A 7,016-nucleotide genomic window follows, 5' to 3' on the forward strand; every position below is an offset into this window, starting at 1 on the left:
CTGAAATTTCATTGCCACTTAAGGGCCTGTTTTGGCACACCATGATTCTGCACATACTCGAAACTAATATCCTCTTTGATTTTTTAAAATCCATCTTTTTGGAAATATCTCATATGTCTTAATTTTAAATTAAAAAATGAGGTATGCATCTTCAAAAAAAATCTTTTTTCTTTTTCTTTTTCTCTTCTTTTTCCTCATCACCTTCATCGTTCCTCGAATGGTAGCTCTGTCGTGCACTCAATCAGGTCCATCCATCTAATCCAAAATCTTTTCAATTTTGTCTGGTTGTCGAGTCTCGAGTTTTCTATAAATTGGGGTCTCTTTCATCAATCAATTCATCTATTTTCCTTATCATTATTCTGTTAAAATAGCTTAGCAATTTAAGTTTCATGCAATGTTACTCTGGTCAATAGTCCAATATTTAGCCTCATCATTTTGTCATTCAATCACATTCCTAGTAAATCTCTCCTATCTCATCCTTGCTTTCACTTTGTATTTGCATTTTCACGATGAGAGCAACATATCAAAATTGGAGATGAAAGGAAGAACAACAAAGTTAAATTGGAGGAGCATACACAAATGGTTTGCATCTTAGTTTAGGTTTTGTTTCAGTTGTTTTGTTGGTTATATTAGGATAGATTAGTGTGTTTCATTAATTATTTCATGATTAGCTTAGTTTTATCTTTCATGCTTTGGTTTGATTGTTCTGACCATCCTGAATCTTTTCCTCAATCTACATCTGGTGAACTCGACGTGAATCACACACCTAATTTGACATCTTTATGAGTTTCTGATTATTTGTAGGTGTTCGAGGAGCAATTTTCTATCAAAAATCAAGTTTTCCATCTTTCGAGCTCCCCAAGATCAGACATGTGCACTTGGTACCTAGAACTGTGCAGTTGGCAAACAAAACTGCGCATATGGGCCTTAAACCTATGCACTTGGTTGGACTTATCCATTTTCATCACTGAATTGTAATATGTAGGTTTTTTCCCAATTTGATGTATCACATGTAGAAATTTCATTAATTAGGGTTTGTACTTGCAGATTTCGGAAGACTTAATGTGTGGATGTGGGATTTTGAACTTTAATTTTAAGTTATAATCTTCATCTTGGTCTTAATTAGGGGTTAATGAAATTCAATATCGGTTACAATTTTCAATTAGTTCTAATTAGGGGTTAATTGAGTTTCAATTTCAAGTTACAATCTTCATTTAGACCTAATTAGAGATTAATTGAGTTTCAATTTCAAGTTACAATATTTATTTAGATCTAATTAGAGGCTAATTGAGTTTCAATTTCAAGTTACAATCTTCATTTTAGATCTAAATAGGGGTTAATTGAATTTTCATTTCAGTTTACAATCTTCATCTTACACCTAATTAGGGGCTAGTTGAGTTTCAATTTCAGTTCATAATATTCATTTAGATTTAATTGGGAGGCTAATTGAGTTTCAATTCAATTTAAAATCTTCATCTAAATCTAATTAGGAGGTCAATTCACTTTTTTTAATTCTAGTTATAATCTCGCATAGCTTAAATAGGAGGGTTTTAATTTCAAAGATGATCCAAAATGGTTTTTCCTAGTGAGATCGTTACTCTTGTACTCCAACCCAACCTAGGATTTGAAAACGACCAAGAATATATTATCACTAGATTAAACAACCTTGCATGTGCAACCAAAACTAGTTATTTTGAATAGGTGTGTACTATCTTTGTCATTTAAGAAGAGGAAAGAGTCCAACATCTTGAAGACACTATAAGAAGAGAACAATGACGACAGAGAGAACAAGAGAGAATCCAAGCCTTTCAGCCACCTCCTCCACAACCTTGATAAGATTTAAGCCTTGCCTTATTTAGTTTTAGCATCTTGCATCCTTAGTTTAGGGCTTTTGTCTCATGTCTTTGAAAATGAATAAAAAAATACAATGTCTCATAGAGTGAAGTCTAGGTTTCTAGAATATCGTCAAAGAGCAGAACACAAGAAATTGAACAAACGCTTTCAAAAAATCCAACAAGTAGAGTGATTATTCAACATACTCGGCGAGTATATTGCACTTATGATATATGGGATGCACGTTTTATCTTACACACAAAAGTAAAACATGTACTTGAAAACCTATAGATCATAATATTTTGAGGATTTGATAACTTGTGTCTTTGAAAATGAATCAAGATGGTTCTCCCTAGCGAGGAAGAGGAAGAAGCCTTTTTACTTCAACTTGACTTAGGTTTCCACGATAAGAAAGAAGACATAATCTATGAATTGCATGTTTTCGCTTGGAGAATGAATACTAATTGGGTCGAGTTTAGACAAATGATCTTTGTCTTAAAAGAAGAGGAAAAGAAAGAATGATGTCTTGAAGAAGCTTTGCAAAGAGAAAAAAGAACAACAACAACAACAACAATCTTTTCAAGTAGCTCCCACACCTCCTCAATAAGATTTCACACTTGTTTTTCATCAATTTCAAACATTTTGTGCTTAATTTGTTGTTTTACATCATCAATTTGTGAAATTGACTTTAATTTCTTTTTGATTTGTAGGAGAAGTTAAGAGCTACGTAATTGGTTCATAGGACTATGTAATTGGTAAATATAATAGTGCATTTGGTCAATAGAGTTGCGCATTTGGTCAATAGAATAATGCGTTTGGTCAATCTTGCAATGCATTTGCTAAATAGAATTGTGCAATTGGTCTCTATACATGCACAGTTGGTAGGTATAGGCAATTTGCAAATTAGGGTTTTTCATCTAATTTTTTAAAAGTTTCAATTATGCTTTGTCATAATATTTCCAATGTTACTAATCAGTTTGTGCAACATCTTGGCATTTGTAGGACAAAGAATGAAACAAATCAAAATACTAACTTGTTTGGTGTAGGATGATTGCCAAAGACTTAAAACCCAAATAAATCTATGTGTTTGATTTATTTCATTAGCTTAACTCACAATAGTTTCGTTTAAAGGAAATGAATGTGTGTCTTCTATGTTTTGAGTTCTTTCTCATTATGTAGGGTGGGCCCACTATTGCATCAAGTATCCTTTCCACTGGCCTTCAGGACCTTGAGAGAAAGACAAAGGTGATTGTAACAAGGAAATCGGGTATAAGCATCAAAGAAATAGATTAGCTAACCACACAGACTAAAATGCAATGAAAATAACCCCTAATGCAATCAATCAAAGCATAGAAACAAAGCATTGAAAGGAAATGAAAACCAAACAAATAATCCTTCCATGTTATTCCATTGTCATTCTTTCTCCTTCAAATATGTGGGTGTGACCTAAAAATGCAAGTGCAAATGAAAACAAGTTGGATTGCAAGAGATGGATTTGAAAGCGACAGTGTAAGGATACTCAAATTGTGGTTATCAAAAATGAAGAAGAATGCTCAATTTATAGGGAAATCAATTAGGATATCAATTTAGAATGAGAAATTGAAAGGGGAAATTTCATTTGAAATCATTTGAAATTGGTATTGATTGAGGGACAAGATATGATAAATTTTATGTCCATTTAATGACAACTTGCTATGTCAAGAATTATGACAAGTTACTATGCAACAATTATGACATATTGCTATGCACAATTATGACAAATTAGCCTTAAAATTTGCACATTGATTAATGACAAGTTGGAGAGAAAATAACTTTCAAAATAAGACAAATTAGCCAAAAAAAAAGGAGCCCAAATTGGTGGAGTAATTAGTGGGAAATGTTAGGGGAGAAAAATGTGGGAGAAAGCATTATTTAATAATTTTTTCATTTATTAATAAAATCACAAAAAGGGACATTTATAAAATTAAACAATTAATTTAATTGGGACATAGGATAGATGAATAAACTCATTTAACCTAAGGGAAATTGTTAATAGGATTAAATTATTAAATCATAAAACCCTAGGAGATGAACTAGAAATGAATTAAGTCAAGATGCAATTAACACAAGAAAATATATGATGATGATCGCAATCGAAGAGACAAATGACAAAGACTTGACAATTGATTGACAAAGACCAATGACAATTTGGTCAAAGATTTATGATTGATTGGGATCGATGAAAAATTGATCAAAGATTGACAAAATGTTGATTTGATAAAGATTGATAAAGACTGATGACAAATCGTTCACAAATGATAAATGGAGATTGATGATGACTGATTGAAGATTGACAAAGATCCAAAATGATTCAAATTGATTGATAATTTATTGAAGGTGATTGATATTGCAAATGACAAGATTAAGGACAAAACCCTAATTAACACCAATTAGGGTCACACCGATGTCCAATTGATATGACAGGTTGATCACGAACAATGATTAAGAATCGAAATTGATATTGACGAGACCTAATTCAAATGTGAGAGATTAGAATCAAAGGGAGAAATAAATGTAGAGGAATGACACAGTGTCGATAAATGATAAAAATTGAATGCACAATATAGAAGAAGTGTTAATAAGATGTGAAAACCCTAAAATAAGGTCGTGCCGATATGTTAAAGTATGACACCAAAAGCGTTTACCATTTTTAGATGCTGACAGTGACAACGACACTCTCTTTTCTTTTTTAGTAGAGGAATATTTTTGTAGGGATTTCATCACCTCATGAGGGTATTTTGAAATAGTAATAGATTTGGGGATTTCATCACCTTTTAGTGATTTCCATGAAATATCTCTCTTTAGGCTGATATGTAAAAGGATTTGCCAAAAGGTTGCTTGTAGTCGAAGTGCTATCTAAATTTGAGTCTTCCGATAAGGGTTGTCAAAGCTTTAAGTATCTTGCTTCGCGATATCCACATGCTAGTTGTGTTCCTCAAAAAATTACTACGAACTAGTGTTTTAGTAGCCCAAAAACCCTTTACTTGCTGGTACAAGAGGCCAGACCTCTAAAGCTGCCCCACATTGCTACTATTCATTGTAGAGACTGTTAGGATTCTCAAAGATACTGAGAGGGGGGGGGGGGAATCGGTATCTAACCAGTTAATGAATTTACTTGATTTAAAACATGTAAAGCATATCAATAGTGTGTACCGGTAAACCAGAAATAATGCAATAAACAAGAGTAACAACATCCACATGAAAAGCACACCATAACATAGTAGTTTAACGAGGAAACCCGGTGTGGGAAAAACCTCGGTGGGATTTGTGACCCACAATATCCACTTACTGGCCAATAAGGGAATATTACTATTTTACAAGAGGGGCCTGCACATGCAAGAAGGCCTAGTGCCGAGAGCTCACTTCTCAATTACAAAAGGAAGTCGCATTGACTTACAAAAATGGATTATAATAATCCAATGTCTTGTACTGCTTCAAAATAGCATATGCTATGCCAGATCCAGTACCGGTTTTATCTCTATTGCATACATAAACCCTTAACCTAAAATTCACATATTAGGTCTGCATTATTTCGCCTATCCTTCATTATCAAATGTTCTATAATGATCTCATACATATATGAGTCATCTTACAACTCGCCATGTCGGCTTACAATGATTTTACAATTAATTACAAAATATATTACAAATAAAATTCATGTCGGCCTGGGTGCCGGTATCCTTTCTTTCATTGTCGGTATTTTGTGCCAGTGTAGAGTTTGTCGTTGCCGGTGTTGGTATAATTGTCTTTCCGGTATCATATGATTGCAAGGTTGCCATCAATGACAAAACCTTCAATCACCTGCAATTTCTCATTGGAGTGTGCATTTGCCAACAATCTCCCCCTTTGGCATTGATGGCAACACTCATGAGAAAAATCCAAAATGTGTTGTCCAAAAAGAATCTGCCAAAATTGTCTTACCAAAAACCGTCTTACCAAAAACTGTGTGCCAAATCACATGTGCTCCCCCTGAGCTGATGGTGTCTTCTGCTAATCATTTTTCTCATTACCACTACTCCCCGTTTGGCATCAATGACAAAGGTTGTCAAAGTGTCAACTGAGTGTGGTTTCCAGCTTCATCCTTGTAACTGGTTGGTTACAATCTGAAAAAGGTCTGCCAATACCAAATTCAGGGTCTCAGTGAACTGTTCACTGTCCTTTAATGCAGCCTCTGTCCTTTTAATTGTACCAGTGAGGTGTTGCATTTGTTGTTCTAGTGTCTTCTGTCCTTGAACCAATGCCCCATATATCTCTTTTCTCAAGGAGGTGAGGTAGTCCAATTTTGGACTAAGTCTCCATTTCAAATATTTTGCCTTTCCTTTTATTCTTTCCTTCTCTCTTTCAAATTTCTGAAGTTCCTCCTCAAAACCTGTTATTTTCTGCTCAAAAACTGATAATGGTTCAGATGAATTAATGAAATTGTCAGCTAATTTATTTATTTGTTCCTGTACCATACTGATCTTCTTGTCTATAACTATTGTCAAAAAGTTTGTTTTACATGTATCTCTGTACAACTTTTTAAATTCTTTTAGTGTTTTACATAGTGCCGGTAAAAGAGTGTCAAATTGTCTCATGCACTTCTTTATTTCCTCTTCAAAGACTTTATGTTTTTCTTTCTCAATTTTCTCTCTGAATGCTTCCTCATTTATTTGTTCAACTATCACAATGTTGTCAGTAATATACTTAGATAATGTGTCAAGTTGATTTAAAGAATCTTTATTATCCACATTACACTTGGGTGCTATCATTTTCAAAATTGGGTTTGTATCATCAATAGCTTTGTATGTTTGTGCACTGCACTCTATTATTTTCTTGATTGAATCTAATAGAACTTCTGTCACATTTGTTGGTTTGAATTCTGCCATGGAAGAACCAACAATCTGTATTCCACCAGTGTGAGTAACTTCTTTGCTTGTAGTGACCTCTGGTAGGTCAGTTTGTGTTTACATTTCTCTAAGAAAAGGTTTGGGTTTCTCAGCTGTTGTCGGTGGCACTGTCTCTGCATGAACCTATTCTTGTGAGGGAGCCTGTTGCTCTACTTGTTTCTTTGTGTTGTCTACTACTAGTTTTTCTTCTGTGCTACCTGTTGCTGGTGACTCAGTTGGTTTTTCAATTTCAGTAGATATCGGAGGCTCAGTTGCCAC

Source organism: Cryptomeria japonica, chromosome 10, assembly GCF_030272615.1.
Source record: "Cryptomeria japonica chromosome 10, Sugi_1.0, whole genome shotgun sequence".
NCBI classification, from domain to species: domain Eukaryota; kingdom Viridiplantae; phylum Streptophyta; class Pinopsida; order Cupressales; family Cupressaceae; genus Cryptomeria; species Cryptomeria japonica.